The 8,378-nt window shown below is 32.0% G+C and overlaps 1 long non-coding RNA gene across 1 annotated transcript in view; it reads left to right on the forward strand.

Annotated features, from left to right (window-relative positions):
* Window positions 1–7,804, forward strand: part of LOC116421092 — a 42,661-nt gene extending 34,857 nt beyond the window's left edge. Inside the window, exon 3 of the long non-coding RNA XR_004231409.1 lies at window positions 7,470–7,804. This is a non-coding gene — a long non-coding RNA (uncharacterized LOC116421092). The remainder of the gene's footprint in view (window positions 1–7,469) is intronic.
* Window positions 7,805–8,378: the final 574 nt, after the last annotated feature.

Raw genomic sequence — 8,378 nt, forward strand, 5'->3', positions numbered from 1 at the left:
ATGTGTTCACAGTTCCACGAACAATATATCAGTGCCCCAGTTTTTCCACATCCCCTCCAACATTTGTCATTATCTTTTCCTGTCATCTTAGCCAATCTGACAAGTGTGTAGTGATATCTTAGAGTTGTCTTGATTTTAATTTCTCTGATCAACAGTGATTTGGAACACTTTTTCATGTTGCTACAAATAGTTTCAATTTCTTCACCTGAAATTTGTTTGTTCATATCCATTGACTATTTATCAATTGGAGAATGGCTTGAACTATTATAAATTTGGCTCAATCCTTTATATATTTTGGAAATGAGGCCTTTATCAGATCCTTTGGATGGAAAAATGTTTTATTGCTTCCCTTCTAATCTTGTCTGCATTAGTTTTGTTTGTACAAAAACTTTTGAAATCATGATCAATACTCATATGTAATGGAGATAAACTACAACTATTCCCTATAAGATTGAGGTGAAACAAGGTTGCCCACTATCACCATTACTTTTCAATATTTTATTAGAAATGTTAGCTTTGGCAATAAGTGTAGGAAAAGATATTAAAGGAATTAGAATAGGTAATGGGGAAACCAAATTTTCACTCTTTGGAAATGATAATGATGGTATAGGGAATAGTTGTAGTTTATCTCCAGAATGCTAGAAATGAAGTAAAAAACTACTATAAACAATTCACAACTTCAGCGAAGTTGCAGGAAACAAAATAAATCCACATAAATTATCAGCATTTTTATATATTACCAACAAAGTTCAGCAATAAGAGATACAAAGGGAAATTCCATTTAAAATAACTGTACATAATATGCAATATTTGGGAGTCTACGTGCCAAGGCAGTCAGGGACTATATGAAAACTACAAATCACTTTCCACACAAATAAAGTCAGATCTAATTAATTGGAAAAAATATCAAGTGCTCATCAAGTGAATATGATAAAAATGACACTGCTACCTAGGTTAATATATTTATTCAGTGGCATATTAAGCAAACTCCCAATACATTATTTTACAGATGTAAAAAAAATAGAAAAGTTCATCTGGAAGAGGAAAAAAGTCAAGAATCTCAAGGGAATTAATTTTAAAAAGTGCAAATTATGGTGACCTAACTGTAACAGACCTAAAACTAAATTACAAAGCAGTGGTCAATCAAAACCTTTTGATACTGGCTAAGATATAGTGTAATTGATCAGTGGAGTAGGTTAGGTAGACAGGACAAAATAGTTAATGGCTATAGTAATATAGTTTTTGACAAACCAAAAGACCCCAGAGCTTTTGGGATAAGAATTCACTGTTTGATAAAAACTGCTGGGAAAACTGGAAACTAGTATAGCATAAACTAGACATTAATCCACACCTAACACCATATACCAATACCAAGATAAGGTCTAAATGGGTTCATGATTTAGACATAAAGAGTGATTATAATCAAATTAGAAGTACAAATGATAGTTTACCTTTCAGATCTATGGAGAAGGAAGGAATTTTTGGCCAAAGAAGAAAACAGTACATTATTGAGCATAAAAGGGATAAGTTTTATTATATAAAGTCAAAAAGTTTTTTTCACAAACAAAACCAATGCAAATAAAATTAGAAGGGAAGCAATGAATTGGAAATAAAATTATATTCAAGGTTGTGATAAAAGCCTTATTTCTAAAATATATATTTGGCTCATATTTATAAGAATTCAAGCCATTCTCCAGTTGACAAATGGTCAAAGGATATGAACAGATAATTTTCAGATGACAAAATTGAAACCATTTCTAATCATATGAAAATGTGCTTAAATCACTATTGATCAGGGAAATGCAAATTAAGACAACTCTGAGGTACCAATACACACTTCTCAGATTGGCTAAGATGAAAGGAAAAGAAAATGAAGAATGTTAGAAGGGATGTGGGAAAACTGGGACACTAATACATTGTTGGTACAGTTGAACTCATTCAACCATTCTGGAGAGCAATTTGGAACTAGGCTTTCAAAATGTGCATATCCTTTGATCCATCAGTATTTCTATTGGTCCTATATCCCAAAGAAATCTGAAAGTATGGGAACGAAGAGCCTTTTTTTTGTAGTGGGAAGGAACTGGAAATAGCATAGATGCTTATCACTTGGAGAATGGCTAAATAAGTTATGATTTATGAATGTTACAGAATATTATTGTTCTATAAGTAACAATCAGCAGGATGACTTTAGAGAGTCTAGAGAGACTTATATGAACTGATACTAAGTGAAATGAGCAGAACCTAGGATCATTGTATATGGGAACAAAAAATTATACAAAGATCAATTCTGATTGTCAAGTTTCTTTTCAATAATGAGATGATTTGTGTCAGTTCTATTGATCTGGTGATGAAGAGGGCTATCTACAATCAGAGAGAGGCCTGTGGGAACTGAGAGTGAATTATAACATAACATTTGTTGTTTGCTTGGATTTTGGTTTTTTTTTCTCATTTTTTCCCTTTTTGATCTAATTTTTATTGTGCAGCACAATACTTGTATACATATTTATAGATATATTGGTTTAAAATATATCTTTTTTAACATGTTTAGCATATATTGGATTACTTGCCATTTGGAGGGGGGAAAGAGAAGAAATGTGGAACACAAAGTTTTGCAAGGGTCAATGTTGAAAAATTATCCATGCTATGATTTCAGGAAGGCCTGGAGAGACTTACATGAACTGATGCTGAGTGAAATGAGCAGAACCAGAAGATCATTATATATTTCAATAACAATACTATATGATGATCAATTCTGATGGACGTGGCCCCTTCAACAATGAAGAAGAACCAAATCAGTTCCAATAGAGTAGTAATGAACTGAACCAGCTACACCTAGGGAAAGAACTCTGGCAGATGACTATGAACCACTACATAGAATTACCAATCCCTCTATTTTTGTCTGCCTGTATTTTTGATTTCCTTCATAGGCTAATTGTATATTATTCAAAGTCTGACTCTTTTTTATATAGCAAATTAACTGTTTGGACATGTATACATATATTGTATTTAACTTATACTTTAACATATTTAACATGTATTGGTCAACTTGCCATCTGGGGGAAGGGGTGAGGGAAAGGAGGGAAAAAGTTGGAACAAAAGGATTTGCAATTAACAATGCTGAAAAATTACCTATGCATATATCTTGTAAATAAAAAGCTATAAAAACAATTAAAAAAAGAAAAAATAATCCATGCTTATGTTTTGAAAATAAAGAAAAAAAGCTTTTAAAAAATCTATTCAGCCTTGCTAACCACATGCTGTAACATTCTGTGCTCTGTTGAACCAGGATGTCTAGCCAAAGTAGGGAAATTATGTAAAAGAGTGAGTTTATTATATGTCACTTGTAAAATTATAAAAGAGTTTCTGTTGAAAGTAAGTGTGTAGTAACATCACATCATTTGGATCAATTTAATAACAATAGATTTTGATACCAGCAAATCTTCTAGGGTAGGAGTTAGAGGGTTGCCCCAACTATTCACTGAATTTGAGGATCTCTAGAATGTAATTCATTATTACAAGATAAAATAAATAACAACCTAGCCCTAAGCTGTGATTAGTAAAATTTTGCTGTTTGAGATTAAGCCTCATGAGATTATAGAGATTATAATTGAATATTTTTCTAAGTATTGTTAGTCATGATTGTTTGGATTATCATGAATTCCAAATACTATTCAAGTACTCAAGGGGAAAACCATGTGCTATCCACAAAGACTGTTGTCTGAGAACTGCTACAAGAAATGTCTGGTATCAGAGAAAATTTGAGGGAATGACACTGATATACTAAGGTAGGAGTCTCAACTCATTTTCTGTTATTTGACTATTTCTCTATTTTTCCAGTTGGTTAATTATGAACATGGTTTACAATATATTAATAATATAGAATTTCACTATATGATTAGCTGTAAAAAGTGACTCTTACCTGGAATGGAAAAAAAAAAAAAAAAAACAACTACTAGAAATTTTCTATAAACAGGAAAAGTGAACTATGAAAGGTTTTTGTTCATTTTGTAATGCCATGTCTATTAATTAATAGACTAATCCAGAAACATTGCTGCTATCCTTACTGTTTTCTACTAAGTAAACAAGATGTTAGGTCTGCTATTAACTTCCTAACAGTCTTACGTTACAAACAGAATAAAACTTAAAAATAACCAAAGTATAAAATAGTTTAATTTTTTCAACTTCCATAATTTAAAAACATAGCACTGTCCTTATTTATATGCATATTTCACTTTTGAATGAAATTCTAAGCCAATTATAAAAACATGTTTGAACGTGTGAAAGGAATTATAAAACTTAATGTAGGCTATTGAAGTCATATACATATATGTGTGTGTATGTGTATGTGTGATTGACTTTCTAAAATTTTTAGCTAGTGACACATTCTCAAAATGGGATTAAATAAACATATAAAACTGCATCGATAGTCTAAAAATGAAATTATTTTCTAATTCTGAAGTTTCTGTCATTTATATTCTAGTAAACTTAGAAAATTTTGTTGAGTCTTACCAAAAAAAAGCAACTCTAAGGGGAGCAAGCCCTTCAGAGCTTCCCTAAGAACAAGATCTAAAACAGAACATCTAAGGAAAGATGTTTCTAGTGGCTAGACAATAACTTGGGATGACTGGAACTTGCTCTACAGATAAATGACTAAAAGAATTTTGGGACTAAAAGGTGAATTGATGATTTAGGTGAATTGATGATTTATGTGAATTGGTAATTGATATTAATTTTATAATCAAATTTCTTTGAATTCTAAATGAGGTTTAATTTGTAATTTGTATTTATAGACACTATCTAACAAGATTTGTCTCCATAATTTATTCAAATTAACCCCTCTGCCTATGAAACATTATAAGTGTATTATCAATCTCACCACTTTTTGCCTTAAATCAAATTTTAAACAAGATAGGCATTAAGGAGCATAATTCTGTAGAATCTGGTTATTTTAATAAACCCTTTGATATCTTAACTTTGCTTTTCTATTTCTGTAATTATACTTTCACTGACATGAAAATGTTGGACTTCCGAAAGTCCCAAAGAAGGAAAATTGTGAAGAACATAGCTTATTATACCATATAGTGGGACCCCATAATGGACCACCATAATTAAATTGGTTCTTAATATTCTAGTTTTTCTGCTTTGTCTAGATGTCATATTGCCTGTTTTATCAAAGTTTATTTAAAATTAATTCATAAAAATTAATAGTGGTTCAAAATATTGATTTGAATATTAAACAATTAAGCATAAACAAAGAGTATTATGTAAGTGATCAATGGAGAAACTTTAAAATACAAAATTAGTTCCATTTTTTTAATATTCTTATTTTCTTCCATTTATGAGGTGGGTCTTGCTTTGATATAAAGTATATGATTATGAGGAATTAAGATGTTAAGACAATTATGAAAAACTGCATTATGAGATGTTGCTCAAAAATATTCCATATATGTTATGACATTTCTTGTTATAATTACATAATGTTCCAGGGTGTTTATAATACTTCCCAAGATGTTCTGGAAATAAATTTTAAAAATCAAAACTTTTGCTAATCAGAAAAGAGATGCCCATGTTACTCAAGACTGTTTAAACTTATTGGTTCCCCTTATTGACTAAAAGAAACTTCTGTAAACTTACAAATGATGTCATTGTATTTACTGATGACATCTCAAACCCAATTGACTGATAATTGCTAGTTTTTCTAATAAATCTATATGCTCAAATGTTATTGCCTCAGTCATTATCAATGTCATATGTGACAAAAATGATCCATGTTCTCCTCACCAAAAACTGCTGAATAGCTGCCACCAAAAGAAAGACAGGCACAAGATCCTTGGGAGGAGTAACAGTCCTTGACCACAAGTTTTTCTACCAGTCCAGTCTTCAAACCCATCATTTTGGAAATTAGTCCAGTGGAGAAGGGTCCAGTCATCTCCATCAATTTTTAACTATCTGCCCTAAACAGGGCAGACAATCCAGCCTTGTAATGTTCTCTTTGGTTCAGTTTTCTTGGGGTCTCTGGAAGCAGGTTTTAATTTCAGTACAGTAATCACCATAAGTGCAGCCAGGTGTTAAAGTCCAAATCCTGTATTGTCTCTTTCAAAGCCTTGTCTCCTTTCCTGGGGCCCTGTTAGCTTTTTTAGAAGCCTATCTCTCGGTTCTGGGAGCTTGAGCTCCTGCCTCCTTCTCTGCCCTCTAAATCTCTCCAAATGAATCCTGGCTAAGGCTCCTAGTTTATATTCTCTACACTGAGTATAAACCAATCATTATATCACTAGGAAACCATTATTTGTTGTAGGATTAAATCAATCATACTGAATTACTCTAAACCAGATAATCATTGTCTTCTCAATTCCACTTAGTACCTTGTAAGCTTCCTTGTTTCAAATTCTGGCCCATAACACAGCCTATCTGAAGTAGCAAGGCACTCTCTTATATAAAGAGGAAATGCCATGGGTCAGACAAGTCAAATCACCATCACCACCATCTTGTCCATGATTTATCCACCATCTTATCGATGATTTCTTCTCAGACTGATAGAGGCAGCACAAAACCCTGAAGTTAAGGTCCTTGAGAATATTAGTGTTTCCAGTTTAGTCACCTCTGTCATCATTTTGGCAATCAACTTATGTGGAGACGCAGTCTGGCTATTGATCTTATAAGTGTTTCAGCTACTATGACTGAAAACTCAAGACATAGAAATTATTATCTTTAAAATTATTCACACTTTTCATATGGTTCAACAACAGAGAATGATACATTTTTTTTCAATGCAAGTGACCTTTAAGAAGAAGCATTATTATCTTTTTGCCAATACACAATATATTTTCCATCTGACTTGAAGATGAAACCTTTTATGCCTTTTCTGGTTTTGTTTTAATGAGTAACTAGGTGGTATAGTGTATAGAGAGCTGAGCCTGAAATCAGAAGACATAAATTAAAAATCAATCATTAGACACTTATGACTTGTATGACTCAGAGCAAAGAATTTAACATATTTTTGCTTCAATTTCTTTATCTCTAAAATGGGGATGATAATAATACCTGCTTCCCATGTGTGTTGTAAGGATCAAATGAAATTAATACTTGTAAAGTGCTTTACATGGCACTTGTGCATGACATAATGTAGGTGATTTAGAAAGGTAAGTTATTATGACTATTACTGTTACTGTTATTTGTTCATCTATTTAATCTAAGAAAATCTGATTTAAGCAGCTCATACAGCATTGTAACAGCAAATTATTGACTAGGAAACAAGTGATGGGAGATATAAAAAGACTAAATAAAACATGTTTTTCAATATGTTTTAAAATAATTTTATATTAAATAGGAAAGTCCTCTTTGGATTCCTCACTGAATCATGGAAAGGAGCCCAGGATCCCAAGTATTAAAAACACCCCACAAATCCTGCCTGATATTCCTATTAACTTGAAAAACCAGGCTGATAAAACAAACTTTTTTTTTTCATTCAGGAGCAACGAAACAGAGAAATTCAAACTCAGAGACAAAGAATCAGGAAGAAACAAAGATAGAGAGAAAGACAGAGAGGAACACAGAAATGGTGGCAGAAACAAAAAAAGGCAGAGAAACAGAGAGCAATGGAAATACAGAGAGCAATGGAAATACAGAGAGAAACTAAAAGAGACAAAAGCAGAAAAGTTGGCCACTGAGTGTGATTTTTTTCATGACAACTCATGAAATCAGTTTTCAATGGGATGTGGGAGGGGAGGGTGGAATAAGCCTTGCTATTCCAATAAAGGCATATATCCTTTAAATAATGAAAGAAATATAACTGCACAAACTTCATAACCAGAAAATTTTTGGTATTTCAGATTGCCTTCCATTTCTATGTGTATCTTATCTATACTTGATTATGAGCTTCTTTTCTATTGAAATGATGGATCCTAGATATGGTAAGTTATAGTTTTGTTTGTGTATTCCTAGTACTTAATATAATGATTAGCAAATAATAGGTCCTTAATAAAGGTTTATTTCCTGGCTAAGTGACTATAGAAATCTTTCCCCACTTTTTTAGAGGGATACAGGATTATGCCTTTGTATAACGTCAGATTTTCTCCCATGTTTGTTAGTTTTGTTAAATTTTTTTGTCCTTTTTAATTATTTTAGATGTTCTAAGAGTTAGGAAAAGTGAGACACTAAATACACAAGGAAGTGTGAGGGACATACAATCAAAACATGTGAATAAAAATGTGCTTAAAAAGTGAAATAAAACATCATTCTCTGTGTCATTGTGGACACAAATTTTGTGATGTCTCTGGTGTAGTGTTGTATAGTAATGCCCAATATCTCTAGTATAAAGCAACAACAAGAGGTGTAAATTTGATATGAGAGGTGAAAGCATTATGAACGTGCCAAGTTAT

Source organism: Sarcophilus harrisii, chromosome 2, assembly GCF_902635505.1.
Source record: "Sarcophilus harrisii chromosome 2, mSarHar1.11, whole genome shotgun sequence".
Lineage (NCBI taxonomy): Eukaryota > Metazoa > Chordata > Mammalia > Dasyuromorphia > Dasyuridae > Sarcophilus > Sarcophilus harrisii.